Below are 6,638 nucleotides of genomic sequence, written 5' to 3' on the forward strand. Positions count from 1 at the left end.
GGTTGTTACTGCACCATCATATAGTACTTGGTTTAGGAGCTACCTCACTATTAGGGCTATGCAAAACTTCGGCAGCCATTTCACTTCAGAGGTGTTTTGGCCTGTTTTGGTGCCTGAAACACCGAATCTGAAATGAAACGGAAGGCTCTGAAACATCTCTGAAATGAAACAAAACCACCCAAAACCTTTCAGAAAATGTTGGTGTTTCGGAGCCGGGCTTGCAGGGAATCAGAAACTAAGGAGAGGGAGGGAAAAGAGGTGGGGAAAGACTGCTCTGCTATTGACTGTGTAGCTGGCCAGTGTCTGCGATCTGCCCCTGAGGTCCCTTCCAATCCCAGTGCTCTGCGGGAGGGACGGCAGCCTGCTGTCATCCCACGTGCAAATCCGGGGGCCTGTTCCCCCTGGGAGGAGTCTGGCACAGCCCTGCAGCCCTCCCAGAGGGCACAGGCTCCACAATCTACATGCTACCGCTGCCAGCAAGTGATGTGAGTTTTTCTTTGAACAGTTTGAGGTGCAGGTTCACAGAAACCTCTGTACGTATCTCCTTGAAACTTTGCAGAATCCATGCCCTCAGAAGGGGCTACCATCCCTGTAATTTTCATCTGATCAGGCAAGAAATGACAGTTACAGGCATTTTAATGATTCCGCATTCTGTCCTATGGCCAAATTGACGAAACTGAGTCAGAACTCCAAAAAAGACATGGCCGAATTGAAACGGAACAGTGATCTGAAACACCAAAACTAATCACTGTCCCTCCAAAATGGCCAAATCCAAAACTGAATCAAAACATAGCTGTTTTGCACAGCCCTACTCACTATGGCAATGTAGCTGCAAAAAATAACCTGCATTGTCCTAGCAGCACACAATTATTTTTAGCAGCTACATCACTCTAGCAATGCACTATAGTGAGGTAGCTCATTGCTACAGTAACATAGTGTCGGCACCACAGTTTGTGCGTACTAACACTGTGTCGCTGTAGTGATGAGCTATGTCATCGTAGTGCATCGCTATGGCAATGTAGCATCATGTGTTGCCACGCCCACTGAGCTGAACAGGATCTGGGTCTACAAGCAGAACGTGAAAGCCCTGTGATTCTGCAAAACAGAATAAGAGCTGATTCCAGAGACTCGTAGAACGAGTGAGAGTGCTTTGTACTTCCCCTGATGGAACAGGGACTATGCCCCGAGCTAATCGCATACTTTTGAGACCTCTGGTACAGCAAACATAATCTAGACCTAGATGTTTAGATTGATTCCAATGAGTTCACGATGTTCTTTCTATTCCAGTTCTTCCACTTTTGGCCTGGAGAATTAGTGGGTCACTTTCTGTGCATTCATTTGTTTACCTGTGGAAGTTTCAGTCACCTGAATGCCTTAAGGGAGAAAAAGTAGAACAGGGGCCAGGGTGCCAGGTTCTATTTCTGTGACCTGTGCAAGCTGCTTGTTCTCTTTGAAAGGTGAAGAAATATGAACAAATAAGGTACTAACATTTGCCTAAATCACACGTGGGCTATGATTCTAAATTGCCTTACATACACACAAACACATACGTGTGTATTGCTGAGTCTAAGGATATGAAAGTGTAAGCCTGCATTCAACAAGCAGGAATTTTTCATAATTTGTGGTTTCATGTATAGGTTCTTTTTCTCCCCAAAGTAACCACCTATTAAAAGCCTTTTGTGAGGGAAACTTTACTTTCAGGGAAAGACAGAAACTGACCTGGCTAGAGGTTAATTGTTTTTATTCCGAAATAAGAGCCCGTTTATTTCAGCAATGATGCACTCTTATCATCAGGGATCCTGGTTTTCTTTGATAAAAAAAAAAAATCCCCAATTTTCAGATTTAAAAAAGTAACCAAAAATCCACATTTTTTCTGTGATTAAAATGAAACACCACTAAAAAATAAAATCATGGGAAAATGTGGATTTTGGGTTACATTTTTTAATCCGAAAATTGGGGACATTTGTTAATCGGAGAAAACCAGGATTCCTGCTTATTATTCTTCTTTTGTTAACATTGTTGTAAAGCCAAGATAAAACAATTGGTGTTTGATCCCGTATATGCTGATGCTCCTGGAATTAGTAGCTGATGTACAATAACCTTACAGCTGATGTAGGCCGAACAAGTTTTACATTAGTGTCATATTCAGTAGAATCATATGACATTTGGAAAACCCTAAATATCTACCAAATGAGCAGACTTATGTCCACAAATGAGTTCTTCCAAATGAGGTGGTGAATAATACCTGTTCCTTCAGTTTCCCGTGATCACAAGAACTGAGCCATTTTTATAAAGTACTCCAACAAAAAGAGAGATCTAAGCTGCAAATCATGGTCTCATTTTTTTTTTTCAATCTGGGATTCCTTTTTTTTAAGATGGAAAGAACAAGTAATGGGAACTGAAATTGCTCCAGCAGAAGAGATGAACTAAAAGTAAACAAGAACTAATATTGACTCTTGAAATCTTACACCAGTGAAACCACAGCTAAAGTGAGTTTCACTTGCAATCAAGATTGAGAAAGGTTCTCAAAAGAAAACAAACAAACTGGGCAATTTAGCATTATACATTTCCAGTCCCTTTCACTGGGCCAGACTATTACTCATGCTAACCTGACACCCTTGATTTTTAAAGTTCTTATGAATAGTGTAGTTGACAACAGAAAAGGCCATTTCATTGCCCAGGGCGGGTGGAGTTGGGGAGGGAGGCATAAAGAGAAATAATCCCCTTTACGTCTGTTAATTAAAGAGCCCTGTGTAACTATGCAAAAAATAGGAATGACATAAACATTGAGAAAACATTAAACAGAAAGAATTTTGAAGTCTGATATAAGAAAGTTGTCAACTCTTGTAATTTTATAAAAAGTCTTGCAATAATTTGTGCTTTTGTTTAAAGCCCCATCTCTTGAAACCATAATAATTATGTGATGATAATAATCTTAAAAGAAAAACTTAGTTTGTTTCCCTTCTGCTATCAGGGAAAAGCTTGAAAACATAAACTCTAAAATGCTACAAGCCAGAAAGCAAAGAAAAAAGAACTCAACTTTTATTATTTAATTTTCATAGATTCAAAGAAGTAGGGTTGGAAGGGACCTTGTAGATCATCAAGTACGACCCCCTGCCCTGGGCAGGAGAAAAAACTGGGCTTAAATGACCCCAGGCAGGTAGGCATCAAGCCTCTTCTTAAAGACCCCCAGGGTAGGAGCCAGCACCACTTCCCTTGGAAGTTGGTTACAGATCCTAGCCGCCCTGACTGTGAAGTAGTGCCTTCGGATGTCTAGTCTAAACCTACTCTCTGGCAACTTATGGCCATTATCCCTTGTTACCCTGGGGGGCACTCGGGGAACAAGGTCTCTCCCAAACCCCTCTGGTCCACCCTAGTGAGTTTATAGATGGCCACCAGGTTCCCCCTCAGACTTCTCTTGTGGAGGCTGAACAGGTTTAGGTCCCATAGCCCCTTCTCATAGGGTCTGCCTTGCTGCCCCTGATCATGCAGGTGGCCCTCCTCTGGACCCTCTCCATGCTGTCCACATCCCTCCTTAAGTGGGGCGCCCAGAACTGGACACAGTACTCCAGCTGTGGCCTGACCAGTGTCGGCTAGACGGGGAGGATCACCTCCTTGGCCCTACTTGAGATGCACCTGTGGATGCACGACAAGGTCCAGTTAGCCCTGCCAACCGTGACCTTGCATTGTTGGCCCATGTTCATCTTGGAGTCAATAATGACTCCAAGATCTCTTTCGGCCACCGTGCTCTCAAGAAGGGAGTTTCCCAGCTTATAAGTGTGCTGCTGGTTACTACTGCCCAAGTGCAGCACCCTGCACTTGTCTGTTTTAAAATCCATCCTATTTTCATTAGTCCACCCCTGTAACCTGTCCAGGTCCTGCTGTAATCTGTCCTTCCCTACTAGCATGCCCACCTCACCCCAAATCTTGGTATCATCAGCAAATTGAAACAGGCTGCTTTTCACCCCGTCGTCCAAGTCACTAATAAAGAAATTGAACAGTGTGGGCCCAACTTGTATGATTTCTTTGGCTGATTAGTGTTTCTCAGTGTGTAGGACTGTAAGTCTCTCATATTAATCAAGTTTTCTTTTCCCTAAAATGTGTAATGGCCCTTAAATTTATCCAGGTCATCCTGAAAAAGATAAAGAGGTTTTCACAATAAGGGCATCATTCACTCCTGTGTAGATCCAGAACACAGATGTATATTCCGCTACATACCTATTCACTTCCAAACCATATGGCATTTGTTAAAGGAAGTATAATAGCTGGTTACATCAAGTGTACTGTTTTCTCATTTTTAACATTTTCATTACGTACACTATGGGGTGTAAAAGCCTTCAAGGCATTTGATTGGGATGTTGTGCTTCAAAATTAGTAACACTACATTGTACTATTTAATCCCAGTAGGAAATTTTAGAGGAACACAGAACTTCAGTGAGAAACTACTAGGACAGATCTTGTTTTGTTTCATAATGCTCCTTTATACATTTCTTTTCTAAGCCTGGCCATGGTGGTTTGGCTAGAAATGTAAGAGTCTGAGGGGTGTTATTCTTATATTTTAGCACAGGATAAAGCCTATTCTACATAGACTTAGAGGACCAGATTTTTTAAAGGTGTTCAGCTCCTGTTTCATCCATGGGAACTCTTTTGAAAATCTTGAAAATTTCCTGGATAAAATGATGGGGGGGTTCTGTCATTAATAATGATTTTAAAGAATATGAACAGTGGCTTTTTCATAGAGTTCATAGACATTAAGGGATTGGAAGGGACCTCACAAGATCATCGACTCCAGCCCCTCTGCCATAGGCAGGAAGTCTGCTGGGATCAAATGATTCCAGCAAGATAAGCAACCAAACTCCTTTTGAATGAATCCTGAGTAGGTGCTTGCACCAACTCTGGGAGACACTTGGGCTATAAAGAAGCTCTTCCTTATGTCCAGCCTAAATCTGCTTTCCAGAAGTTTGTGGCCATTAGTCCTAGTTATCCCTTGGGGTGCTCTGGTGAACAGGCATTCCCCCAGATCCTAATGCACACCCCTTATGTACTTATAGGCTGCCACTAAGTCCCCCCTGAGCCTCCTTTTCTTCAGGCTGAAGAGTCCCATGTCCCTTAGCCTCCCCTCATAAGGCTTGCTCTCTTGGCCTTTAATCATGCAGATGGCTCTCCTTTGGACTCTCTCAAGCTTATCTACATCTATCCTGAAGTGAGGGGCCCAAAACCGGATGCAGTACTTCAGCTGAAGCCTCACTAAGGCTGAATAAGGCAGGAGGATAAAGCCCCTGGTTTTGCTTGAGATGCATCAGTGGATGCATGCCAGAGTTTGTTTTGCTTTGCCAGCTATGGCATTGCACTCATGGCTCATGTTCATCTTGTAGTCAGTCAAGACCCCCCATGTTTATAAGTATGATGCTGGTTTTTCCTCCCACAGTGCAGCACCCTGCACTTCTCTACATTGAAAACCATCAGGCTTTGGTCTGCCCACCCTGTGGGTGTGTCCAGGTCTGCCTGTATCTCCAGCCTGTCCTCCAGTGTGACTGCCTTCCCCCATAGGAATGTGGACCTGCTATGGCATGCCTAGGTACACCGGAACCTGTTTTGCTTGCCCACTCTCATACCTAGAGTATAAACAAGCCCACAGAAACAAACACGAGACTCTCCATATTGATTTGAATCTCCTAATGTCCCAGCTTTCATTTAGTTTATTCTCTAGGTCTCCACATCTAAAGTGTCTCACTTTTCTCATTTCTTTCCATATTACATCTCAAAGATTCCCCTCTATGAACATAACTGAAACTTTTGTCCAAGATTTCTTCATCTTGAATAGTGACTACAACAATTACACCTCTCTAGCCTTCTTACCCAGCTTATATTTAGTCAGAATGCTGCAATGTAGATCATTATCTTGGTTCATCATTCAACCACATCACCCTTGTCTTTGCATCCCTTCACTAGATCCCCCTACACCACTGTATCAAACGCAAACTCTTTCTCCTCGCTTTTAAGGTCCTTCACCAGAAAATGAGTGGTGAAGCACCCTAGCTCTACCCAAATAGCATCTGTTGTTGTAGTATCAAAACACAAACACATGCAAGCTATTATACAAGTGATTATGCATTCAATTATTATTATTATTATCACTGTAGACCTTGACTCAGCCTGGACTTCACAGTGATATAAACTGTCAAATAATACTAATCTTGATTGTTCCTTTGCAATGATGGAGCTTACTAAAGCTAATCCACAGAAATGCTGTACTGTCTTCCTTCAAAACTATCCCCTATTGCAATGATTTCAACAGCCTGGAGAAGGGAGGCAACGAGTGTATTGTGGCAGATGCTTATGGAAATCAGTATCATCTCTTTACCCGTGTTCTTCTGCCTGCATTCATTTCCTGTTTCTTGTCTTATCCAGTTGGCAAATTCATTTCAGTAAGTACTGTCACTTTATTATGTTTGCATTTGCCTTGGACGATAGCTATGGGCATGTTGCTACACCAACAACAGTAACTATTAATAACATTAAAAGTATTATGTTTGTAGATTATAGGCCTTGTTATGCTCACTGTCTTTCCCCAATTATGATTTTTTCATTGCTATTAATAATGAGGTTCCTTTGTTTAGCTTTGAATTTTCACCCCA

The sequence above is a fragment of the Gavialis gangeticus genome, unplaced genomic scaffold, assembly GCF_001723915.1.
Source record: "Gavialis gangeticus isolate Ggan-Ray unplaced genomic scaffold, GavGan_comp1, whole genome shotgun sequence".
NCBI lineage: Eukaryota > Metazoa > Chordata > Crocodylia > Gavialidae > Gavialis > Gavialis gangeticus.